Raw genomic sequence first — 26,341 nt, 5'->3', positions numbered from 1 at the left:
GTTGAACACGTGGCCCAACACTGTCTTGGAGTAGTATATCTTAAGGGGGATTATTCTGGAAAATTCATGGTGGATCGTTTCCATGGTGTAGGTTTCATCTGCCTTTCACGGTTCATCGTTTGCCAGAAATACCGTCAGGTAGAGAACCGGTGTCTGCAAGGCCGGGGTCCCGCCGGCTCCTCTGACTGCTGTATCCTCAGCTGGAAGAGGTGCTCGCCGGGGACCCAGCAGATGCCTAGTGACCACGGGGCCGATGGAGAAGCCCGTGTTTCAGGAGGTCCCCGTGCTTTCTCAAAGCATCGTGCCCTGTTCGGTCTTTGTTAGTTGAAGCATAGTTGATTGGCAATGTTTTGCTAATTTCCGCTGCAGACACATTCTTTTCCATACTCTTTTCCGTTCTGTTCTGTCTCAGGGTAGCGAATAGAGTTCCCTGTGCTGTGCAGGGGACCTTGCTGTTTGTCCATCCTGCACATGTACCCCTTTGCCTCTGCCACCCCCAGACTCGCAGTCCTTCTGCCCCGCCCCTCCCCCCGCAACTATAGGTCTGTTCTTTCCGTCCGAGGCCGGCTTCGGCCTCACGGGTAAGCGAGGCAATTTTGGTGTCTCCTGCGTTTTCCAGAACTCCCGATCTCATGGCCTCAAGTTGGGCCTGTCCCTTGGCTGCGCCTGGTAGGTGGCTGATGCCTGTTGGGGTCCGCTGCTCCCTGGCTCCCCCCCACGTCCCTGTCCTCTCAGAATTGTAAAGCCGGTGCCCCCCCCGCCAGGTGCCAGGGCAGGAGGGGCGGGGCGGTGGAGCCTGAGCAGAGGCCTGGGAGAAGCCCCCTTCTTCTCCCCAGGGTGGTTGGGTGGCAGTGCATGGTGGCTTCCTGCAGTGACCTTGCCCTGGGGGGTAGCAGGCAGGCCCCTCCCTCGGTGCCGGGGTGGTCGCGGGGTCCCATGCGGGGCCCGGGGCTTGCCACGCATTGAACCTGTGTCATCAAGGTGACTGAAGGCCAGGTGATGAGTGGGGCTGAGCCCAGGAGCCACGCTGCCTCTGGCCCTCCCCCCTCATCCTCTGCCTATGCCAGGGCATCACGCCTCCCTGAGAAGGAAGACTGCTGAACCCTGCATCCCGATTGGGCCCCGTCTGTGTTCTGTCTGTGCTGGTGGCCTGGCCCTGAGGACTGAGCCCCGCAGGCCCCTGCCAGCCGTGGGCCCTGATGTCACAGGGGCGAGCGCTACCTCTGTGTGGGTGAGGATGGCAGCCAAGCTGCAGGGAGAGGGAGAGGGAGAGGGAGAGGGAGTTGCCCCCCCCCCCCGGGGAAGTGCTCACGGGTTCTGTTCTCATTTGAAAGAACAGGAGCCAAAGTCACGAAAACACCTGCTGCTGCGTCTGAGTTCCAGGCAGTGGGGGGAGGGGGTTCTGGGGTGGGTGCAGGGCCCGTTCTGGGCCCAGCGCTGCAGGCCTGGCGGGAGTGGCTGAGCAGGAAGCCTGGTGCCAAGCCGCTCCCACGAGAATGCGGGTCAAACTTCAGCGCCCGGTCTGGGGCTGAGAGGCTGATTGGCTGAGCCATGTCATGTGCCACACGCACATGGATGGGGGGGCAGGAGGGGCCTCAAATTGTCCATTGGATGGTCCTGCAACGTCGGCTCCTCACGTCTCCTCTCCTGGCCGGTGGGGTCTGCACGTCCCGGGACCTGGTGCTGTCTTCTGCGCCTCACTCCCAGCAGCAAGACAGGTGGGGGCCTGGGGCTCTCCGCCCGGCCTCTCCCGCCTTCCTGGAAAGATGGGTCTGGGGGCTTTGCTGGGTCCTGAGTCCTGATCCCATGGAGCCTGGCTCCTCGGAGAGACCCCAGGAGGAACACAGCCCTGCCCGTCCAACAGCTGCTTGGGTCAGAAAAGGGTCTCCCCAGGAGATGTTTCCAGGGCTGATTAAAATATATACTCATGTTTTAAAGTATACTTGAAGATGATAATTTAAACAAATGTTTTGTTTTCTGCTAGAGTTTCACAGGGCCTTTAATTTGCTGCTGGGCCTGTGAGTCTCCAGAAAGGGGTGCGTGATGTTTGCGTCGTCCCCGTGGAGCTCTGCGTGCTAGCGTGTGGCGCTGCGGTCCTGGGGCCTGGATGCCTCCGAGCGCAGTGCCCCAGGCAGGGGCTGGCGTGCGCCTGGCGGCCGGCGTGGGAACTGGCTCGAATTCACTCCGCTTGCGTTCGCTGCCAGCGCCTTTGTTATCTGTTGTCGTGGCCTCGCGTTTCTTGCCCAATAACGAGATTCGACAGAAAGCTTTAGGAAACACACCTACCAGGTGTTTCTCTTGGATCCCGGAGGACTTGCTGCAGCCCGGGCGGTGCTTTGCAGAGAGGGCGCTTTCGAAGCAGAGTGGGTGTTGCTGACGTGGAAAGTTCTCCCAGGACACGGCCCAGCCCTGCCCTCCATGCATCGGGGGGTGGACGACTCAAACCCCAGAGTTTGGGAGATGGGGCCAATGACAGGTAGGGTCACCACCCCTTCCTCGGCCCGTGTGACCTCTCGGTCGTTGAGCTTCAGACATGGTGGCACACGGGTCCCCACCCGGCCATCAGGATGCCTTGGGGTGTCCAAGGCTGAGGTTAGAGGACAGGGTTCAGGATGACGCAGCCAATGGCCTAGCCTTGATGCATCCAGACTTTTTAAAAGATAAGAAAGGATGTCGGAACCTTCCAGGGCCTCCCAAAGGGGAGCTTCGGGTCCGAGCACCATCCGGTTCCATGTTTTGGTAGAAGGTGTGTTTGGTCGGGGGCGGGGGGGGGAGGTGGTGTTTGGTGAGAGGCAGCCCTGGGCCTCCTTGGGAGGGAAGCCCTGATCTAACTCACGCTGGTTCCGGCTGACGTCACTTGATGAGTTCCACGTGAGGCAAGTGCAAGATGCGTGTACCCGGGAAAGCCGTGAGCCACGGAGGTGCCGGCCTGGGTGCCGTCTGTGGCCTGGACGGAGGGCCCCCGGCCCCTCCCTCCGTGTCCGCCCACGCCTGGCTCTCAGCACCCTCTCCCTCTGTCCCAGGGAAGCCTGTGGCCCCGGTGAGAGGACACCCCCTGCGCCTCTGTCCTGTGTCCTCACAGAGGGCTCAGCTCAGTTCCCAAGGACCTGGGATGGCGTCTAGGCCTGGGTGGCAGTTGACGTGGGACTAGGAGACATGGAGGTGGCTGCGCAGAGCGAGACGGTCAGGGCCGACCTCGGGAGGTAGAAGTGACGCCCCCCCCCCCCGCCCCCCGCTGCAGCTGAGCTGGTGCCTGACATCTGACCATCAGGGCACAGTTCTCTATTTTAAGCCACACAGGATCCTTGCCCTGGCGGCCACACAGCAAGCCTCCGGAATCATTTCCACCTCATGGTGACCAAGTTTATCTGACTCCCTTGAAGGAGTGGACCGGGTGGGGTGGGCACAGGGCGGGGAGGCGCTCCAAAGGCAGACATGCCCACTTTCCATTTTGTTTTTTTTCTTTTTCAGAAGGGGATTTTTTTATTGTGGTAAAAGATACTGTGAAATTTACCATTTTAGCTATTTTAAAGTGTGCAATCCAGTAGCATTGAGTGGGTCACATTGTGGTACCACCGTCTGTCTGTCTCCGGAACGTGTGCCTCTTGCAGAACCCAAACGCCGTCCCGTTAAACTCTGATTCCCCGTCCCCCTCCCCGTCGTTCGAACCCCCGAGCCCCACCCTCCACTTCCTGGCTCTGTGAATGCGGTGACTTTAGGGGCCTCATGTGGGTGGAATCCTGCAGGCCCTGTCCTCGTATGACCGGCGTCACGTCCTCCAGGTCCATCCGTGTTGGGACACGTGTCAGGATTTCCCGTCTTTTCAAGGTTGAGCCGTGTCCCGTCGCCCGGCAGACCATGTTTTGTTTCTCCATCCACCCTCAGAGGGAATTCGGATCACGTCCCCCCTTTGGCTGCTATGACGCATACGCTGCTGTGCGCACGGGGGTACAGACACCCCTTCTCAGTCTCCGCTTTCGGTGATTCGGGGTCCATACCCAGAAGCGGGATTGCGGGGTCATACGGTAGTTCTGTGTCTTGAGCTTTTTGAGGACCCTCCGTCCCGTTGTCCCCGCACATGCGCGTGTTCCGTCCCCACGAGCAGAGCCGGGCTCCCCTCTCCGCGTCCGTGCCGTCCTCGGGGCTGTGACGGGGTCTCACGGAGTCTGGACGAGCGTGTTCCTGGGGGCGGCGAGCGTCTGCATCCCGCCTGTCGGCTCCGTCCGGCCTCCTTGGTGTCCATTTGTTTGAAACTTGCCCTCGGGTGGCTGTTCATGCCCGCGGGACCCACTGGGTGAGGAGGGTTGGAGGTGCCAGCACCAGGCGGCGGGCTCAGCAGCCTCCGCGTCCGCCCGGTGGTGGCGAGTCCTCCTCGAGGCGTGCATCCCGGGGCGTCCCGGCGCGAGACGGGTCTCAGTGCGTGTGTCCCTAACCCCCCTTCTCTGTGCCCATCCCGCTCTCAGTTGAAACGCCCTGGGAGTCCGGTTGTGGCCTGTCTGGTCTCTGACCCGTCTCTGTGACACCAAGTTAGTTTCCCTCTTGGCAGTTGTGTGACGGGACTTCCTGGCCTCCTGTCGTCCTGAATGACAGAGACACATGGGTGGGGGCAGCAAACGGGGTGTGGAACTGGCAGATGGTGGAGCCCTGCTTCAGAGGCGCCAGGGGGGCGGAGAGCAGGGCCACCCGAGCCGCGTGGCTCCTCCCTGTGGCCCTCTCCTCACGCAGCTGTGGCTCCTGGCCTTGTCACTGTGGCTGAAACAGGCCCTCCCAGGGACTTTGGATCCTGATAACAAGCCAACTCTGGCCTCTCCCGCACGGCTCTCTTTCCGGGAGTGAGCTGCTCTGCCAGGCCCCCTCCCAGCCCTTCCCCTCCTGCCACCCACAAGGCAGGACAGCGAGACCGACGTGCCCCCGGGCCCAGCTTCAGCGCTGCTTCCCCTGCGGAGCCCTCCCCAGGGCTCCCTCCCGCCTCCGCACACCACTTGTCTGGGCAGCTAGTCCCGTGCCTCCTGCCTCAGACGGTCGGCCCCCCGAGGCCCGCAGGCCGCTCCCTCGTCCTGGCTTCTCCTAGTGTAGCGTTTCTGCATGAGCCCTGCTGAGTGGGCAGACAGGGTGCGTGTATTTTGCACAGCTGTCCTTCTGTTTTCTGTGACTCATCGTTATTCAGTGTCTTCTCCGGGTCAAGAGTCGGACATGTGACTTTGAGTAAGAGCACAGTTCCTAGACTCAAGCTGCTTTTAATCTGGGAACCAGAAAGGGTGAGCCTGGATTTGTGTGTATGGCACACGCATTTAGATGTCTTTTGGATATTTAGAGGAAGCCAGCCCGGCCTGTGGAGTTCAGTCTTTGAAGCGGTTAAGATCTGTGGCCAGGGCAGGGCGTGGGAGCAGGGAAGACGACCCATCTGAGCCCGAGTCCCCTTCCTCATGTGGCTTGGTTGGGGGACGGTCCTGTGCCACCCCGGGCGCCCAGCCTGCCTTGACCTCAGAGTGCTGTCTGGATAATTATTAGCGCAGACTTCCTGAGGAGGCCGGAGCAAGTCCTCCAGCTGGTGTTTGCACTGGGGGGGGGTTACTGGGCTTTTGGCCTTTGCTTAAGGCGAGGGAGGGTTTGTTTGGTGTAAACAATGATAAATATTCCCCGGCCCCTAAATGCCGCTGGACCTTAGGGACTCGGGGCGTGTGATGTGGCCTGCAGCGCTCGCCCGCCTCTGGCTTTGTGTGCCTTTTGGTTGTGTCCTCCCCAGGCAGTGCGGCTGGGGTGACTGCTTGAAGACGGTGTGTTCGGGCTGCTGCAGCCCCAGGCCGACCACGGGGCTGGGAAGCAAAAAGCCTGGGCCTGTGCATGTCCTCGCGTCAATGACCAAAAGCCTTGAAGGTGCCTTTTTCCCATCTTAGAAATGGGCACAAGGCCCAGTGTCCTTAATTACAGGATCCGCGAGGGCTTACGGGGCAGTGCGTCTGGAAGGGCTCTGAAGGGCCCGGGTGTCACCGGCCCCGACTGTGATGGCTGCTGCCGTCACACCCCAGGCGGCCAAGCCGGGCTGGGCTCACCGCTGGGCCGGCGAGGACAAGAAAACACGGTTACAGCAAAGCTCCAGACCCGGGAAGCAGTGTCCTACGTGGAGGGGAGGGGGTCCTGGCCGCGGGTTCGGTTCTGAAATACACCCTCCGCCGCTGCTGCTGAAGCCTGGCCAGTGCCGCGGAGGCGCGGCTGCAGGGCCGTGCGTGGCGCCTGTGTTTTCGGAAGCGGACGAGGAAGTGGGCGACTGCCAGGTCCTCGTCTCCGTGGATTCCCTTGCTGGGCAGGCGCTGCTGACGCCAGGCCCGGTCTGGCTGGATTGGAGGCCCTGCTTGGCGATCCAGCCCCGTCAGCTGTTGGGCAGCTGACCGGTTCCTCCTGGATGTTCTGGGCGCCCGCAGGCCGCTCCCCAGGAGTGCGTGTGCCTGGTTTCTCGTGATCGTGGGAACTAGGGTTACCCATCTTCACCCCCACCTGCAGGCTCAGCCGCCAAGCGTTGTTAGAATGTCCAGCCCTCCCGGCCAGCAGCACCGCTCCCCCTGCCCCATCCCTGAACCCCTGTCACTCCTGTCACCCCGTGGCCCCCCTTCGCCCATCTGTACTCGTCCCCGAGCAGCGTCCCGAACGCCCTCTGGCACTGCTTTGCCTTTAAAAACTTTCAACAAGTGGAGTCCTATGTGCTTGGTGTTCTGAACGTCCCTTTTTTCTGCTTAAGCTCAGCGCTGCGCTTCGGAGGCTCGTCCACGTTTGGGCGGGAGGAGCGACCCGGGGCTGCATCGGCCCTGGTGGTCGGGTTTGCTCAGGACTGAACTGGGGTCTTAAGAAATAGCAAACAGGTGTAGTGGATGAGCCAGAAATAGCCTGTGCTTCTGTTTCCTCCGTGTTGAAATTTAATCTTGGGAGGCACGGGAGGGACAAGTCCTCTGCAGCCGGGGGCAGGGCTGTGGGGGCGTGGGGGTGCCCAGATCAAACCCCACCTGCAGCAGCCCGGACGGTAGCCTTGCTGGGCCTCTTCCTGCCCTCGCCCGCAGCCCCTGCCCCCTTTCTTCCTACAGACGGCGAGAAGGAAGGATGCCCTCTTGCCAGGAATAGCGGGTGAGGCACCGAAGAACAGCAGGCGTGTCTTGCTCTTCGTTTCCGTTTCAGGTCGCGGGCTTCTGACCGTGTGCGGGAGTTCACCTCTGTCCTCTAGATACTCTTACTTCTGATTTTCACTTTGAGGATGAGGGAACTGCTGGTAGTGGGGCCTCGATTCACCTTGTTTTATTCTCACAATGTCCAGGGGAAGAGATGCTGGCCCCAATTTGGGAGGGAGATGCCCTGTTTTGTTTGGGGAGGACAGTGACCCCCCCAGAGAGGGTGGGGGCCCGGAACCCACAGAAGGGTCTTGGAAACTCCGTGCTGCCCAGGTGCAGGCGCTGTTTTCTTTCCTTGCTGTTAAATTCGGTCATAGAAGCCTCGGTATTTTTCCAGTTTCCTATTTAAAGGAACAGGTGTGGCACAAAGCCCCCAGGTGTGCTGCGGTTTTAGGGGCAGCATCCCCGCTGTGCCCTCTGACCCCAGCGCGTTGCATCGAGGACGTCATTGCGTGTTCCCCGGAGAAGACGTTGCATCGTGAGACCCAGTCCCGCGGTGACCTGGCCCGGGCGCCTCCTCCCGTTGTGGACATTCGCTCATTACTTGATTGCTTGGTGGGAACCTAGTGACGGCGTGGACACTGAAGCCTGGGTGACCCGTCCAATGCCCCGTCTCCACCCTGACCCTCGTAACAGGGGCTCCTGCTGGAAAACAGAGCCGGTGTTCTGTTCATCTGCTGGCGGACAGGCCGTCCCTCACGTGGGACTGCTCGCTGGACGGAAGGACGTTGTCTGGCCACGGAGGCACGGGGTCTCCAGAGTGACCGTGGTGGCTGACCACACGGCCTCACATGATGGAGGCACAGACCAGAGGGGGTGGGGGTGGGGGTGAGCCTCGGGACCCTCTCGCTCCCGGCCCCACCCCCAAGTGAAGCCAGGAGAAGGGTCTCCAAGGGCCTTGCTTGCCAGCTTCCTGGCAGGTGTGCCTCTCCGATCAAGTTTACCGTCGAGGGTCTTGAGGGGAGGGTCTGTGCCGTCCGGGGCCCTGATTGCCTCTGGGGGAAGGACCTGGCCGTCCCCAGGCCGCGCGGTCCCCAGGCTGCGTGGTCTGTGTGTCTCTGGCCTGGATTTCTCCCCGAGCCTCTCATGCCGCTCCTGTGGCCGTGCCAGCCCCAGGGGGCAAATGCCGGTGATCCTCCTTGAAGTCCCCACAAGCTGTCCCAGGGGCCGAGGAGCTTTACCTCATCGGAAGGGTGCTTCCGCCACTTGTCACCGCGGGGGATTCATCAACCTGCCCCAGCCGTGGTGTTTTCCCCACCGACTTCCTAGAAAAAGCAAAGCAGGAGGCGTGAAAAACCACCACTAGGATGTGGGACCTCTGCCTGTGTCATGCCCAGGGCCAGGCTGGGGGCCTGGGAAACGTCCGCCCGTGGAGGAGCGGGTCTGGCTCTGCTGAGAAGGGCTGGGGGCTCCCAGAGTCGGGACCCTCAGGGCCCTTCATCCTGGAGGCAGAAGCCACAGGAGGTCAGCGCGTGACCTGTTTGGCGATTGGGAGACAAAAACCTCAGCAGCTCCGGTCTTCTGGTTGCAGGTGCACCTTTTTCCCAATGTTTGAATCTGCATGATCTTGTAAAGGGCTACAAACCCCCAAATCAGAGCAGCACTGGGTCTGACAGCCCGGCCTCTTCGTCGGGGACCACTGAGGCTGGATGGCAAGAGGTCTCAGGAGACCCAGGAGGGGTTAAACGGGTCTCCCATCAAGGAGGCTGAAACCGACAGCTGGGAGAGCTGGGGTCAGAGACCCCTCCTTATCAGGCTTCTGGGTGTGGCTGGGGGGCTCACAGGGCTTCTGGGTGGTGTTCGGGTATTAGAGAGCCAGGTGGGGACCCCTGCTCCGTGCCCCCTGCAGCTTCTGCCGCGACCTCTCCCGGAAGGCGGGGTGTGATCTCCTGAACGGCGGGGACGCCTGAGTCACTGCGGATCAAGCAGGACTTCGGCGAGACTGCGTGTCGCCTGACATCTTGTGGGTCCCGTCAATATTTGCACAGGAATTATGCCTTCATTTTTAAGGACGAGTTTGTTTTGTTTTGTTTTTCCCCACTGTACAGCAAGGGGATCAAGTTATCCTTACATGTGTACATTACAATTACATTTTTTCCCCACCCTTTCTTCTGTTGCAACATGAGTATCTAGACAAAGTTCTCAATGCTATTGAGCAGGATCTCCTTGTAAATCTATTCTAGGTTGTGTCTGATAAGCCCAAGCTCCCGATCCCTCCCACTCCCTCCCCCTCCCATCAGGCAGCCACAAGTCTCTTCTCCAAGTCCATGATTTTCTTTTCTGAGGAGATGTTCATTTGTGCTGGATATTAGATTCCAGTTATAAGTGATATCATATGGTATTTGTCTTTGTCTTTCTGGCTCATTTCACTCAGGATGAGATTCTCTAGTTCCATCCCTGTTGCTGCAAATGGCATGATGTCATTCTTTTTTATGGCTGAGTAGTATTCCATTGTGTATATAGACCACATCTTCTGAATCCAGTCATCTATCGATGGACATTTGGGTTGTTTCCATGTCCTGGCTATTGTGAATAGTGCTGCAATGAACATGCGGGTGCACGTGTCTCTTTTAAGTAGAGCTTTGTCCGGATAGATGCCCAAGAGTGGGATTGTGGGGTCACATGGAAGTTCTATGGATAGATTTCTAAGGTATCTCCAGACTGTTCTCCATAGTGGCTGTACCAGTTTCCATTCCCACCAACAGTGCAGGAGGGTTCCCTTTTCTCCACAGCCCCTCCAGCACTTGTTATTTGTGGACTTATTAATGATGGCCATTCTGACTGGTGTGAGGTGGTATCTCATGGTAGTTTTGATTTGCATTTCTCTTATAATCAGTGATGTTGAGCATTTTTTCATGTGTTTGCTGGCCATCTGTATATCTTCTTTGGAGAAATGTCTATTCAGGTCTTTTGCCCATTTTTCCATTGATTGGTTGGCTTTTTTGCTGTTGGGTTGTATAAGTTGTTTATATATTCTAGAGATTAAGCCCTTGTCGGTTGCATCATTTGAAACTATTTTCTCCCATTCTGTAAGTTGTCTTTTTGTTTTCTTAAGGACGAGTTTTGCCCCTTCCTCAGCCGCCGAGTTCCGTGGACGCAAGGCTGATCTCCAGGGGCTGGTTCTGTTAGCGCAAGAAGGGGGGCACCTGCCGGAGGCCAGCACGCCCCGAGCCGGTCGCAGGTCCGACCCCAGCACCTCCAAATGTCGTTCAAGCTGAGCGTTTGCAGGATCCTTCTCGTGTCCGCCAAATCCCCGCTCAGGCTGACGGCAGAGGGGAGGTTTTGTTGAGACCAGCACGCTGCTCGTTTCCAGAACTCGAGGTCGGACACAATGGGAGTGTATGACGTGCGGAGCCAGGGGCACGAGTTCCAGGATTCGAGTGATGCCCACTGGAGGTTTCTTGTTTAAAGACGGAAAAACGAGAATGAGGTGGAGGCAAAGGTCAGAGCCTCAAGGAATGAAATCCTTAAAGCGGCTCTTCTTTAACCGTTGTTAAGCTGAAGCGTGGCGCTCTGTGTGTGTGTGGAGGGGGGGTGTATATGTATTCTTGTGTGTGGGGGGGGTGCATATGTATCTGAGTGAGTGGGGCATGTGTGTATGTGTGTACCTGTGTGCGGTGTGCATGTGTGTGACTCTCCCGTCAGACAGGAGGGCCACCCCCGCCCCTCTCCGTGGTCCCTGAGGCCTGGCTGGCCCTTCTCTGGGGTCGCCTACCTGCCCAGAATGGGGGAAACCAGGGGTGCTTTTTTTTTTTTTTTTTTTTTTGTATTCTTTTTTGCCTTTTCTAGGGCCGCTCCCGCGGCATATGGAGGTTCCCAGGCTAGGGGTCTAATCGGAGCTGTAGTCGCCGGCCTACACCACAGCCACAGCAGTGCAGGATATGAGCCGCGTCTGACCTACACCATAGCTCACAGCAATGCCGGATCCTCAACCCACTGGGCAAGGCCAGGGATTGAACCCGCAAGCTCATGGTTCCTAGTCAGATTTGTTAACCACTGCGCCACGATGGGGACTCTCTGCCTTTGTTGTGACTCGATTTCAGAGTCAAGCGCTGCCAGCTGGCCTTGAGCCCTGAGGTCCCTCCCTGCCCTCTCACTTGCCATGGCTGCAGGCACCAGGGCAACTCCGGTGCCCCTGCTGTGTGCAGCACTTGGGCAGGCCCTGGCACCACCGTCCTGGCTCCTGCTCGGGCGGGCACATCACTGAGAAGCCCTTAGGGTCTGGGTCTCAAGCTCAGTTTGCAAGGAAGCCCAGAGTCTCCTCAGATCCCGTTCTGGTTCCAGGTGGCACAAGCGCGGCCTCCCTGAGGCCAGCTGCCGCAGGCGGTGTGGGCAGGGCCAGAGGGGCTGCGGAGCCTTCAGAGTGGCTGGGGCAGCAGAGGGGAGACGGTTCTGGGGCTGGGCGGGAGGGGCGGCGGGAGCCAAAAGGCCCTTTATTTGGCCGCAACAACCTCCCGCTGCTTCTGACCGTGCAGACCGCACCTTGCTGGCCACGTCGTCCTGCAGAGCCCGGGGCTGGAGTTCAGCACCCACAGCCATCCCACCCCCGTGGCATCTTGCGATGTGTCTCTGCGGCATCAGGTTGCTCTTCCTTCGCCCTCCTCTGTCCGCCAGCCCGAGAGGCTGAAGCCCCGCCGCCTCCGTGTACTTGGATCACGCTGGACAAAGGCCCGCGGGCTGCAGGCTGGCAGGGAGCCAGCTGTCCCCTCACGCTGCCACTCGCCAATGTGCACCTCCCAAAAGCTGGGGCTGGAGTTCCCGTTGTGGCTCAGTGGTTAACAAATCCAACTAAGAACCATAAGATTACGGGTTCGATCCCTGCCCTTGCTCAGTGGGTTGACGATCTGGTATTGCCATGAGCTGTGGTGTAGGTCGCAGATGCAGCTCAGATCCCGCGTTGCTGTGGCTGTGGTGTAGGCCGGCAGCTTCAGCTCCGATTTGACTCCTAGCCTGGGAACCTCCATGTGCCATGGGTGCGGCCCAAGAAAATACAAAAAGAGAAAAAAAAAAGCCGGGGCCTCCTCGCCCTCCCTCTCTGCTGGGATTGTGTGCAGACACCCCAGCCTTGGCCTGTCTTCGCAGCCACTCCCGGGGAACGTCCCACCCACGGGGGCGCCTTGCATGCGTGTCAAGGGAAGTTTGTTCTCCTGGGCTTGGAGCTCCCCTGTGGAGGAGGAGGAGCGGCTCAGGACTTCGTTAGCAGAGGGCTGGTTTTTGAAAGCGTCCGTCCTTGTGTTCCACCGCCTGTGATGTGCCTCAGAAAGAGAAGAGCCTGACACGGTAAAACGCCCTTGGCCCTGCCCCCACACCCTCAGAAATCCCACTGTCGCCTCCCGTGTGTGACCTTAGCTCAGCCTCCTTAAGAAACCTGTTCTCATTAAAAAAAACCCGCTGTGCCCTTTAGTGACTTGCCCATAATTCTATTACAAGCGGAAGTAAAACAGAGCTATCCCAGTTCTGACAACCCGTTTGACGGATTGCTCAGCTAGTCCGGTCTGCACCAGTCAGAGCATCAGAGCACATGTCAGCAAAAATTTTTTCTGTAAAGGGCCAGAAATTCGGTCTTTGGGGGTGCGTGGCCATCGAGCTGTGCCAGGCCTGCGTGAGAGCAGCTCAGCCAGGCTGGGGCTGAGCGAGTGTGGCCGTGTTCCAGGAAAAGGCTTGCAGACTCTCCGGTTCCGATGTCACATACATTTCCCACAAGCGGTATTCTTCCTCTGGTTGTTTTGAACCATTTGGAAAACGTGAAAACCGTTTGCAGTTCATGGGCTGAATACAAATAGGTGGCAGGTTATTCAAAGCCAGGCAGCGGGTAGGACGAGGGCCCCGGGGTCACAGTTCTTGGAGTCCCCTGTGCACTTGCTTCTGAAGCCAGCTGAACCCTACCCTAAAGCAGCTTTTTAAAACCGCAGTTCAGGAGTTCCTCTTGTGGCTCAGTGGTTGCGAACCTGACTAGCATCCATGAGGTTGCATGTTCAATCCCTGGCCTCGCTCACTGGGTTAAGGATCTGGCGTTGCTGTGGCTGTGGTGTGGGCCGGCAGCTGCAGCTCCAATTCGCCCCCTAGCCTGGGAACCTCCATATGCCGTGAGTGTGGCCCTAAAAAGAGAAAAAAACAAAAACAAAAAGCACTGTTCACAACACAGTCGTGGGTTGCCAAGTCCTTTGAGGCTCCATCACAGCATCTTAAAAGGAGGGGAGCAGAATTTAGTGCAACCCACGTAACAAGGGTTGTTCTGTTTCATGCACCTGTTGGGGGGGGGCATGCGCACCTGTGTGCTGGGTCACGATGCTGTCGGATACTTGGAAAGAATTCTCTGTCAACAGTGGGCCTCCCCAGCCCTCGGACTTCCCCCGCCCAGGGCCACAGAGACTCAGAGCCAGTGGCGCCGATGTCAGCAGCAGGAGTGGACAGTGGGACACGGGGACGCCCCCCGTCCCAGAGCACAGGAGCCAGGGCCCTCAGCGTCCCTCTCTCCCCACGTCTGTAGACACAGCGAGACGCAAGCGAAGGCACCTGTCTGTCCTGCTGAGTCTTGAGTGTTTGGGGCACTGCCCGTCGAGCGCAGATGTCACTCGTTCACGGTTTGCTTATTCTGGGGGGTTCCGAGAATCCGTCCTCAGCCTCCTCCTCTGTCTCCCCAGACCCCACGATACCTGGAGTCTCGGTTGTGTATTCGGCGTCCTTTGCCAAACAGGAACCCCGTCCTGCGTGGGGAGAGAAGTGCTACCGTCTAGGCTGCTGAGAACAAGTCACGGCAGCCGTGGCTGCTGCCGGGCCGAGAGGAGGTGGGGGCCGGGGAAGGAAGGCTGATGTGGCACTAGAGTAACTCAGGGCCTGCGGGGAGGCCCTGTGGGTGCTCCATCACCTGGAGAAGCTTCCAGCAACACCAGGGGGGCTGCCCTGGGCTGTTGGCTTTGTGTGTTGGTGGGCAGCGTCGGCTGGGCAGGAGAGTCTTCCAGGAGGTGTTGATAGTGATTGGGGGGCGGGCTGGGGGAGGGAGAGACAGACCCTTAGGTTTCTGCCCTGGACCAGGGATAGAAGGTGGGGTGCCCCGGGGGGGGGAGGTGGGGATGGAAAGACGTCGGGGCCCCCACGGATGGGCCCTGTGCTTCTGGCTCCTGGACAGTCCTGGACGGCCACTGCTGCCCCTGAGTGGGACGCGGCTCTGGAGCTGCCCGGGGAAGGCTCGCCGTCTGCTGCCTCGTTGTGCTGGATGGTGTTTTTATGTTTTTCTTGTTTGCCCGGAGGGAGGAGTGTTTGTTCTGCTGAAGAGATAATGAAAGGTTAGCTTCTATGTCCAGGGCGGTGACGAGGCAGAGGTGAGGGTTGGGGGAGGGCGGCTCCTGGAGGTTGGTCGGGGGGGCGTCCCCCGCAGCGGCAGGGGCCCGACTCTGCGCGGGCGGAAGGGCCGAGCATCTCCTCCCAGTGACCTGGGGGACCGTGGACCGGATGAGCGGCCTGTTTAATGACTGGAGGTTTCGTGTCCTGTGAAATTCGGGAAGCAAGCCGAGAGCCAGTGGGGTTTTAAGTAATTCTGAAAAGGTGGGGAGGTACCACACCAGAACCCGAACCCTGGGCCTTTGGCTCATCCGTCAGCCACGCATTATGCTCTCGTCTCGTTTCCGAACTTCCACCAGTGTCTCTGTCTGTAGTGGGGGGCGTGTGCGGTGTGTCCTGACCCCAAACAGCCCCTCGGGTTCTGGGTCCAGGGACGCCAGGCTGGGTCTTGGAAGCCTCGGCATCTGTCCTGGGCATCAGCAAGGCCAGAATCTGCCCAGTGGGAGGCCTGGGAGAAGCAGAGGGCACTCCTGCCAGCGGCTTGCGGGAGACTGGAGGAGGGGAAGGTGGGGACCCCGCCGGAGCAGGAGCCACGGAGGTGGGGACAGTCAGGTCTGAGAGGGTCCGTGAAGAAGAAGCTTCCCGGACACACGGACTGAGTCCAAGCGGGGGGCCCCCAGCCCAGGGGTGGAGGGTGCATGTGACGTTAGCCGACCTAGGGGGTCAGGGTGGACTGTGGGGTGGGGCCGGGCGCAGGGAGTTTAGTTCCAGGTGTGCAGTAGAGGGTTTAGAGGCGGCTGAAGCGGGTCCACAAGGAGGCAGGGTGGGAACGGAGCAGGCGGGCAGCGTGGCGTCACCCACACACCGACGGGGCTGTACCGGCCCGAGGGGGAGAGCCCGTCCCTGAGTCTGAGCCGCTGGAGCAGGAGGAGTCCTGGTCCCAGACTGAAGCTCCCGCGAGTCGCAAGCGGAACGTTTTAAATGCTGACAGAGCAGCCGGCTCCACAACCTGATACCCGGGCAGATCTGTTTGCACAACAGAAGAAATGCATCGCGGGCTGGGCTCTGACCCAGGAGCGCCACCTCACCCCCCACGGACACCCAGACCCCACGTCTGTCCTGTAAGAGGCATCGTGTTCTTTCCTTGTCCCTTAAAAATGAGGCCTTTGCCTCTGAGAACGATTTTCGAGGGCGTGGAGTGGACTGTACGAAACTCCACCACACGTCCTTGCATTTGTATCTCTGTAGCCGCCGAGCATCTCTGGTGCTGCTCCCCAGGGGCTGGCAGGGGGGGCCACCAGACTCGAGGCTGTAACAGAGGTGACGCCACAGTGGCAGAGCACAGGGGTTCCCATTGTGGCTCAGTGGGTTAAGAATCAGACGAGCATCCATGAGGATGCAGGTTCCATCCCTGGCCTCGCTCAGTGGTTAAAGATCTGGCATGGCCGTGAGCTGTGGAGTAGGTCACAGAGGCAGCTTGGATGCTGCATTGCTGTGGCTACAGTGCAGGCCGGAAGCTGCAGCTCTGATTCAACTCCTAACTTGGGAACTTCCATAGGCTGCAGGTGCAGCCCCAATAAGAAAAAATAAAGAATAAAATAAAATGACAGCGTAGAGCATCCTAGTGAAGCCAGATGTCCTTTGCACTGGGACAGGGTGCATATTTATTGGAGGCTCAGCGGTGGACCTTTTGTCACGTATTTGATGACGAATAGCCATTTCCTTTGTATGAAGAAAGACTTGGTCAGTGAGGGGTCTACTTGTCTCCTGATATGACAATTTATGGAATGATTTACCTGGACCGGGACGGTGGCTGCCTCTGCCCAGCTCCCAAGCTGCCAAGAGCTGGCTTGTAGCCGTGGAGACAGGTTACTCCATTTCGAGGAGGCAGCAGATGGATCGTTTTAAGGACTCGTTTCTGCAGTTCTAAGAAGGAGTTTGTGCCAGCGGTCACTAACCTCAATCTGCTTGAAGTTTGAAAGCAGTTCTTTCAAGACGTGCTGTTCATCCCGCCCGGAAAAGCCTCTTTATGCATCATCCTGCGCAAAGGAATGAGCTTCCTGTGCCCTCAGTGGAACCCAGGTGTCCTCAAGCAGAGCTGAGCTGTCCAGGGAGCTCAGTGTAAGGTCGACCAAAAGGATGAGACCCGTGTGAAAAGCATAAAAGACTTTATTAGCGGGGTGCACTGCCGGGCTGACTCCTAGGGGAGGTCAGCCGTCGGGCTGTTGGAGGAGGGAGGTTATATGTGGGTGCCAGAAGCTGACTGGCCGTTTCTTAAGTAAAGAGGGTGAGCAAGGAACAGACGGGTCAGTTTGGGAGAGTTGGTGGGATATGAAAGAAGTTTAGACCTTCTCCTGGGGAGTGGGCTGGTCTTTAGGATTGGGTCCCATGACTTCGGGGAAGACTTAGTCAGGTCTTGGGCACGTCTCTCCAGGAGCAGGGCGAGAGCCTAAAGCCAAGTCTGGTTTTTCCCGGGACCAACCTAACATTCAGAACCCGTCCGTCTGGCCCCAGAGCCCAGGTTCCCTACCACGTGGTGCTGGATGCCACTGGTTCACCGTTGAACTTTCAGTAGCACGGTCCTTGGCCCAAGGGGACCACTAGGGGGCTTCCACCGTGTCTGTTGCATTTTCTTCACTAAAAAAGGAGGGAGTGGATAAGGTAGATGGAAAGATTGGAGCCGCGCATTGGGCACAGCGTCTCCATTGCTTCTTATACTTAGTCAATATCCTTGAAATATTTTTGTGATTTAAATAATTTTAAGGAGTTCCTGCTGTGGTGCAGCGGGATCAGCGATCTCTCTGGCATGCTGGGACACAGGTTCCATCCCCAGTGGGTTAAGGATCCGATGTTGTCGCAGCTGTGGTGTTAGGCCGCAACTGCAGCTCCGATTCAGCCCCTAACCTGGGAACTCCCACGTGCCGCAGGTGCAGCCCTGAAAAGAAAAAAAAAAATCTTCGGAATTAATGCATCAAGTAAAAGCCTCATTGAAGGAATAACTCCCTGAATGTTTGCAGGATGCGTGGACCTTCTCCCGCCGTCTGGTGCCTTCCACTTGCCCCTTTCCAGATGACAGTGCTTTGCTTCCTTCTCATGGGTGGGAGCTGCTCCTGGCTGCCCGACTGCCGCTCGTCCCCAGGGTCCTCCGTCAGTGTCATTATGTTGGGAAGCAGATGGACAATTCACGAGCAACCTACGGCCCTTAGACATTTGGCTGGTTGCTGAGTGTTTCATTAGGTCTCGGCAACCTGGAGTGGGCGCGCATGGATGCGCTCAGCTCGTTAAGGGCCGGCCCCCTTGACGGCCACGGACGTAGATGGAGCCTCGCTGAGGAGAGGTGGCCAATAGGAGCCTAAGCAGTGGGACCGTGTGTGTGAGTGTTGCTCGGCGGGACTCGGATCCGGTGACGGGCGTTTGAGTGACGGCTGAGCCCGGTGGGTGCACAGCCTGTGTGTGTTTCCAGGGTTGGGGCGGGGGGCGCCGGCTTTGGCCCGGGCCTGACCCACTGGGCTACAAGCTCAGGCATCACAGAGCTGGCGCGGCAGGTACAGCCCTGACCCCTGGAGAGAAGCATCGGACCCGGCCCCTGTGTTGGGGGGAGGGGAGGGGATGCCGCCGGGGCGGGGGCATTGGGGGAGGGGCCGTCTATTACCTGCAGTTACAGGTGTGTAGCATCTGTTTAGGAGCCCACATCTGGGCGGGGGTGGGGTGGGTGACAAAGGCTGGGTGACCTTGGGAGCGCCCTTAACAGGGCCTCAGAGCCGCACACTCCCTGACCTGACTCCTGTGTGGACGTGGACGGAGGCTCTGCCACCGAGGGGGCAGTGTCCTTTCCCGCCACGTGCAGGAAATGCGCAGGCAAACTCCACAGGAAGGAGAAGCAGTGAACCGCAGGACCCCAGAACCTGCCGCTGCAAGGACACCCCATGCCACTTGGGTCGGGAGGGGAACCCGTGCCACCCTCTGGCCGGGGTGAACTGTCACCCAGACCTGCCATTGGACCCCTTCCCAGTTGCCGGCCCGCCTGGCCCTTGGCCGGTGCTGTTACAGGTGCAATTCGGCACAAAGCAGCGCCGGTCTTGGTGGGGGAGGGGAGCTGGGTTTAAGCGCCACGTGCCACGTCGCGTTTGGCTTCTGTTTCTATTGTAATTTCCTTTTTTTTTTTTTTTTTTTTTTTTTTTTTTTTTTTTTTGTCTTTTTAGCTATTTCTTGGGCCGCTCCCGCGGCATATGGAGGTTCCTAGGCTAGGGGTCGAATCGGAGCTGTAGCCACCGGCCTACGCCAGAGCCACAGCAACGCGGGATCCCAGCCGCATCTGCAACCTACACCACAGCCCACGGCAACGCCGGATCGTTAACCCACTGAGCAAGGGCAGGGACCGAACCCGCAACCTCATGGTTCCTAGTGGGATTCGTTAACCACTGCGCCACGACGGGAACTCCTGTAATTTCCATTTTAAAACAAACTGAAAAACATCCAAGTGGGCGCTTCTCCGAGGCTGCGTGCGGAAAGGCCCAGAGCCCCAGGGGTGGGTGCTGACCCCACATTAGCTGCCCGCAACCTCCATGACCTTTCTTTACCCTTGGATGAAGCCAGCTGGTTGGCAGCGCGTGACAGACCCGGGCCCCAAGTCATGTTCGTGTGACCCAAACAGAGATTTGTTTTCTAACTGAATTTATTTATTTTTAATGATTTTTATTTTTTGCATTATAGCTGGTTTACATGTTCTGTCAGTTTTCTGCTGTACAGCAAGGTGACCCAGGCACGCACACATGTATACATTCTTTTTTCTCACATTATCAGGATCCACCATAAGTGACTAGACAGAGTTCCGAGCGCCATACAGCAGGATCTCATTGCTTATCCACTCCAAATGCCATGGTTTGCATCTATTAACCCCAGATGCCCAGTCCATCCCACACCCTCCCCCCTTGGCAACCACAAGCCTGTTCTCCAAGTCCGTGATTTTCTTTTTGTGGAAACATTCATTTGTGCTGTATATTAGATTCCAGATATAAATGATATCATATGGTATTTTTCTTTCTTTTTCTGACTTACTTCACTTGGCATGAGAGTCTCTTGTTCCATCCATGTTGCTGCAGATGGCATTAGTTTGTTCTTTTTTATGGCTGAGTCGTATTCCATTGTGTATCTATACCACGTCTTCTTAATCCATTCATCTGTTGATGGACATTTAAGTTATTTCCATATCTTGGCTCTTGTGAATAGTGCTGCCGCGAACATAAGGGTGCATGTGTCTTTTTCCAGGAAGGTTTTGTCCGGATATATGCCCAAGAGTGGGATTGCTGGGTCCTGTGGCAGTTCCATATTTAGTTTTCTGAGGTACTTCCTTACTGTTCTCCACAGTGGTTGTACCAATTTACATTCCCACCAACAGTGCAGGAGGGTTCCCTTTTCTCCACACTCTCTCAGGCATTTGTTATTTGTGGATTTACTCATGATGGCCATTCTGACAGGTGTGAGGTGGTACATCATAGCAGTTTTGATTTGCGTTTCTCTAATAATCAGTGATGTTGAGTGTCTTTTCATGCGCTTGTTGTCCATCTGTCTGTCTTCTTTGGAGAAATGTGTATTTGGCTCTTTTTGCCCATTTTTCAGTTGGGTTGTTGGTTTTTTTGCTGTTGAGTTGTATAAGTTTTTTTGTGTATTTTAGAGATGAAGCCCTTGTCAGTTGCATCATTTGAAACTATTTTCTCCCATTCTGTAAGTTGTCTTTTTGTTTTTTTGTTTTTTTTGTTTTTTAATGATTTCCTTTGCTGTGCAAAAGCTCATCAGTTTGATTTATTTTTGCTTTTATTTTTGTTGCTTTTGGAGTCTGACCTAAGAAAACATTGGTACGGTTCATGTCAGAGAATGTTTTGCCTCTGTTCTCTTCTAGGGGTTTGACGGTATCTTGTCTTATGTTTAAGTCTTTTTTTTTTTTTTAATTAGCATTAGTTAACTTTATTTATTTTAAATTAGCGTTGGTTAACTTTATTTTTTTTATTACTCAAATGAATTTATCACATCTGTCGTTGTATAATGATCATCACAGTCCATTTCACAGGATTTCCACCCCACAGCCCAAGCATATCCCCCCACCCCCCAAACTGTCTCCTCCAGAGAGCATAAGTTTTCCAATGTCTGTGAGTCAGCATCTGTTCTGCAAAGAAGTTTGGTCTGTCCTTTTTTCAGATTCCACATGTCAGTGAAAGCATTTGATGTTGGTGTCTCATGGTATGACTGACTTCACTTAGCATAATTTCTAGGTCCATCCAGGTTGCTAAAAATGCCGGTATTTCGTTCCTTTTAATGGCTGAGTAATATTCCACTGTATATATGTACCACCTCTTCTTGATCCACTCCACTGCCGATGGACGTTTAGGTTGTTTCCCTGTCTTGGCTATTGAGAAGAGTGCTGCAGTGAACATCGGAGGACATGTGTCTTTGCGAGTCGTGGTTTTCTCTGGATGGATGCCCAGGAGTGGGATTATGTTTAAGTCTTTAAGCCATTTTTAGTTTATTTTTGTGCACGGTGTGAGAGCGTGTGCTAGTTTCATTGATTTACATGTAGCTGTCCAGTTTTCCCAGCACCATTTGCTGAAAAGACTGTCTTTTTCCCATTTTATATTCTTGCCTCCTTTGTCAAAGATTAATTGACCACAGGTGTCTGGGTTTATTTCTGGGTTCTCTATTCTGTTCCTTTGGTCTGTCTGTCTGTTTTGGTACCAGTACCACACTGTCTGGATGACCGTGGCTTTGTAATGTTGCCTGAAGTCTGAGAGAGTTATGCCTCCTGCTTGGTTTTTATTCTCAGAATTGCTTTGGCAATCCTGGGTCTTTTATGTTTCCATATAAATTTTTGGATTGTTTTGTTGTAGTTCTGTGAAAAATGGCATGGGTAATTTGATAGGGATTGCATTGAATCGTAGATTGCTTTGGGTAGTATGGCCATTTTTACATGTTAATTTTTCTAACCCAGGAACATGGAATATTTTTCCATTTCTTGAATCCTCTTTAATTTCCTCGATTAATGTTTTATGGTTCTCAGCATATAAGTCTTTCACCTCCTTGGTCAGGTGTATTCCCAGGTATTTAATTTTTAGGGGTGTGATTTTAAAAGATATTTTATTTTTGTATGCCTTTTCTAATATTTCATTGTTGGTATACAGAAATGCAACCAATTTCTGAAGGTTAATCTTGTATCCTGCCACTTTGCTGAATTCATTGATCAGCTCGAGTCGTTTTTGTGTGGAGTCCTTAGGGTTTTCTATGTATAGTATCATGTCATCTGCATAGAGTGACAGTTTTACTCTTCTCTTCCAATTTGGATGCCTTTTATTTCTTTTGTTTGACTGATTGCTGTGGCTGGGACTTCCAATACTGTGTTGAATAACAGTGGTGGGAGTGGGCATCCTTGTCTTGTTCCAGATTTGAGTGGGAAGGCTTTCAGCTTTTCTCCATTGAGGATTATATTTGCTGTGAGTTTGTCATAAATGGCTTTGATTATGTTGAGGTATGTTCCCTCTCTACCCACTTTGGCAAGAGTGTTTATCATGAATGGATGTTGGACTTTGTAAAATGCTTTTTTTGCGCCTATTGAGATGATCATGTGGTTTTTGACTTTTCTTTTGTTAACGTGGTGGATGACGCTGATTGATTGGCATATGTTGAACCATCCTTGTGCACCTGGAATGAATGCCACTTGGTCATGCTGTATGGTCTTTTTTGATATGTTGTTGGATTCAGTTGGCTAAAATTTTGTTGAGAATTTTTGCATGTATATTCATCAAAGATACTGGCCTACAGTTTTCTTTTTTGGTGGTATCCTTGTCTGGTTTTGGAATTAGGGTGTTGGTGGCATCGTAGAATGTCTTTGGGAGTGTTCCTTCTTCTGCAACCTTTTGAAAAAGTTTAAGGAGGATGGGAATAAGTTCTTCTTTGTATGTTGGTAGAATTCACCCGTGAAGCCCCCTGGTCCTGGACTTTTATTTGTAGGGAGTGTTTTTACGACATACTCAATTTCATTTCTAGTGATCAGTCTGTTCAGTTGATCTGTTGCTTCTTGATTCAGTCTTGGCAGGCGGTACGTCTCTAGACAGCTGTCCATTTCTTCTAGGTTGTCAAATTTGTTGGCATGCAGTTCATAGTATTCTTTTATGGCTTTTGTATTTCTGAGGTGTCCATTGTGGTTTCTCCTTTTTCATTTTGAATTTAAAGGCCTTTAAACAGAGCAGACGCACGGTGAGTTGCCCACTTCTTACGCCAGGTGGGTCTTACAAGCATCTTACCTGCCTGGCATTCGACCCCACCAGCCCTGGTGGGCTTTCTCTGAGCTTCCTTTCATCTGAAATAGGTAGAGAGTTGAACTCTTTGCAACTCCAGGCCTCTGATGCTTCTGCCTGCCTTGCCCTTGGGGCTTTGGAAGAACTATTTTCTTCAGTGAGAAAAAAATAAACATGTCTGGTGCTGAGAAAAAGTAAGCATCTAGTCTCTGTCCACCTGCAGGCCCGCAGGTGTTCCAAGCTGTAGTGTGGCCCCTCATCTGTGTTACTTTAACCCGCAAGGGGGGCGTCAATACGGGGGCTCGGGTGAAGACGTGCGACGCTCTCCCCCTGGTGTTCCGGGCTGGGTCTCCAGGTGTGGGGCCCGAACCAGCAGCATCCACTTGGCCTGGAAACTTGTTAGAAATGGAGATTTGGGGACCCCGACCTAGACCCCCTGAATCCAGATCTCCAGAGCGAGGCCCAGAAATCTGCATTTTGTTATCTAAACCTCGGTTGTAATAAAATCGGGTCGTTAGGACCGAAGGCTGTTGTGCTGGTAAAGTCTGCTGCCGGGCTTGTTAACGCAGGTGGCTGGACCGACCCTCGGTGCGGATTCAGCAGGTCTGGAGAAGGCTCTAGAATTTGTGTTTCCTGTGGTTTTGGCCGGTCTGGGCCACACTTGAGAACTGCCCTGCAGAGACCCTGTCCCCATGTAGTGAGTCAGCAGGGAGAACTTGGCGGGGTCGGGGGTGAGATGGTGTAGGGATGGCTGGGGTTTGGGTTTTTCGTTTCTGGCTGCGCCCGTGGCATATGAAAGTTCCCAGGCCAGGGACCAAACCTGACCCGCAGCAGTGTCAATGCTGAATCCTTAACCATCAGGCCGCCAGGGAACTCAGGGATTGCGGTTTTGTATGTGGTGGTCGGACGGAGCTTCCTGACACATGACACTTGGGTGGAGACCTGCAGAAAGGGAGCAGGGAGCATGTGACACTCCGGGAAGGTGTTCCAGGCACAGGGGATGGACGGCCAGTGCAGCAAGGAGGCCAGTGGGCTGCAGTGGGGGGAGGGGGCGGAGAGCACGTGTGGCTTGAGTCACCGCGAAGGACCGCTTTGCTCTGAGCAAGGTGGGGCCGAAGGAGAGTGACACGACGTGCAAAAAGATCCATCACCTGCTGTGGTTGTGACGCTGCGGTGCTTCCTCTTCTGAACAGCCCTCACTGGGGAGAAGAGTTCTTCTTTACAAATGTAATTCAGAGGCGTTCCTGTTGTGGCCCAGTGGTTAACGAATCTGACTAGGAACCATGAGGTTGTGGGTTCGATCCCTGGCCTCGCTCCGTGGGTTAAGGATCCAGCGTTGCCGTGAGCTGTGATGTAGACCGGCGGCTACAGCTCCGATCAGACCCCTAGCCTGGGAACCTCCGTATGCCGTGGGAGTGGCCCTAGAAAAGGCAAAAAGACAAAAAGAAAAAAAAAATTCAGAGCTAAAAAATGCCCAGGAGTGAAATGCCTTTCCCGTTATCAGGCGTCACACAGGAAGGACCCTCAGAACCCGTGTCCACCTGTATTCCCTTTACCACAAAGCCGACTCCCGATTTGCTGACTGCTTGTCAAGCTCACAAAGTGCCGGCAGTGTTGAGGATGCTGATGAAGAGACGTGAGCCCTGGGTGACGTGTCCCCCCGCCTCTGCCCTGCTCCCCGATGTCTGGGAGCCGAGCGTCGCTGTCACCAGGCATTGCTGGGAACAACTGGGGATTGTCTGTCCCATCAGGCACCATCCTCTGAGACTGCAGGTCTGGAGCCCATGAGGCCCGGATTTGCTTGGGTGCATAATCTGAGGGTGCTGCCTGATTGGTCAGTAAGTGTGGTTTTTATCTGTAGAATGGGTGGTACCAGGGAGGGTGAGATTTGGAACTGGCACTGGAAACCGCGGTGGCGATTCCTAACACGTGCCCTTGACCCCAAATTCACCCGCTCGCCGTCTCCGCTCCTTCACTCAGCGGGAAAGTGCCCAGCGGACCGGAAGAGCGAGGGTTTCAGTGGACTCGCAGCTGTCCCGATGTGTCAGGTCACTTCTCTCCTTGGATTGCTCGCCTCTCATTAAGTCCTGAAAGCTGTGTTCATTTAAATGCTTAAGCGTGTAGTGCTGGACACGCGTTGTTTTTAAACAGGAGAGATGTCTGAGCAGAAACACTGGTTACCAAAATGTTCCTCTAGGAGAAATAAAGTGAGGAGCTCCCGCCATGGCTCAGTGGGTTAAGAACCCAACTAGGATCCACGAGGACTTGGGTTCGGTCCCTGGCCTCGCTCAGTGGGTTAAGGATCCGGTGTTGCTGTGAGCTGTGGTGTAGGTCGCAGATGCAGCTCAGATCCGGCCTTGCCATGGCTGTGCTGTAGGCGACAACCATAGCTCCAATTCGACCCTGAGCCTGGAAACTTCCATATACGGCAGGTGCTGCCCTTAAAAGCAAAAACAGAGAGAGAGAGATATATAAGCTGAGAGCAAGAAGGATTGTCTCGAGAGGCCACTGAGCTTTGTGGCTCGTCCTGTAGAACGGACAGTAGCTGGGCTTCGTGGGCATCTTTCCCCTGGTCATCCGCGCGAACACATGGACCGTGGTGGGCTCCTGAGTAAGACCCACTTCTGCATGTCCACTGATTGATCTCAGCCACCGGGTCCTTCCTTGTGTCCGTCGTGGAAATCTGAGAAGAGAGGAGCACGGGTAAAGCCACTGAGCTGGACAGGAAGGGTCCACCGTTAGGTCCTTCGTGTGACAGATCCCCGAGTCCTGCTGCGAGCAGGGCACCCGCCTGGGCTCCAAGGAAGGGCGGTGAGCAAAGCCGGGGAGGCCTGGCCTCCAGAGGCTTAGATTCTGGCGCCGCACCCTGGAGAGGCCGGACCCACCAGGGGCTCCGTTTAGAGCGAGCTCCTGCCTGCAGCCGAGGTGGGGGACGAACCAGAGGGGACGGGGCCCTGGCTTCCATGCCTGCCTTGTTTCTTCCTTAGCTGTGTGATCTTGGACAAGTCACTGACTCACTCTGAACCTCAGGGTCCCCTGGTGGAAAAGGAGCATTAGAGACAGTCCACGTGACAGAGTGTGCAGACGAGTGAGTTTCATGCATGAAGAGCGCCTGCTGGCGTGTGAGCCCCCAGAGAGCAGAGCTGTGCCTCTGCCCAGCGCCGGAGACCCGATGGGTAGCCCGACCCCTGCCTTGTGTGGTTCTGCGGTGGAGCGTGAACGTGTGTGTCTGGCAGACGCTGGAACCTGATTTGTGGGAAATATTTTAAGTTTCTGTATTTTTATTTTCATTTTCTCTAAGCGGAGACAGCTTTAACTGCCCCCTTAGGTTGGCAGGTCCTAAATTAGGAGGAGCAGGAAGTCTTCCTGGGGCCAAGGTGATAATAGCAGCCTTGCACAGTCACGCCCCCAGATGCTATTTGAGTCCCCACGCGGCTGTCGCGGGCACTCTTGCTATAATGAGGAGCTCCGCAGTCACATGGCAGAGGTCGGTCTATTTTCCAGGGTTCCGCCCCGGGCCTTGGCCAGGGCAGTAATTAGGCAGCGGCACATCCCTTTCCAGGCCAGCTGGCAAGAGGAGGGAGGTGGGCAGGTGGGGTGGGGGCCTGGCAGGGCCAC

The 26,341-nt window shown here is 55.7% G+C and overlaps 1 protein-coding gene across 13 annotated transcripts in view; it reads left to right on the top strand.

Annotated features, from left to right (window-relative positions):
• The window catches only part of SLC22A23 (solute carrier family 22 member 23), a 143,291-nt gene that overhangs the window by 69,421 nt on the left and 47,529 nt on the right, over window positions 1-26,341 (top strand). Inside the window, exon 1 of one of the 13 annotated variants that reach the window (XM_084967234.1) lies at window positions 1,604-1,718. The exons of 9 other annotated variants lie outside the window; for them this stretch is intronic. The gene's annotated coding sequence lies outside the window, so the exon portion shown is untranslated. Of the gene's footprint in view, window positions 1-1,603; window positions 1,719-4,742; window positions 5,259-6,917; window positions 7,117-26,341 lie in introns of those variants that run through there. 3 more of the 13 variants (XM_084967230.1, XM_084967231.1, XM_084967229.1) reach the window with 3 other exon arrangements.

Source organism: Sus scrofa, chromosome 7 (assembly GCF_054392235.1).
Source record: "Sus scrofa isolate SSC_HxYL_T2T_F1_AM1 chromosome 7, Sscrofa_HxYL_maternal_Yorkshire_Landrace_v2.0, whole genome shotgun sequence".
NCBI classification, from domain to species: Eukaryota; Metazoa; Chordata; class Mammalia; order Artiodactyla; family Suidae; genus Sus; species Sus scrofa.
This window is presented reverse-complemented; position numbering and strand designations above follow the sequence as displayed.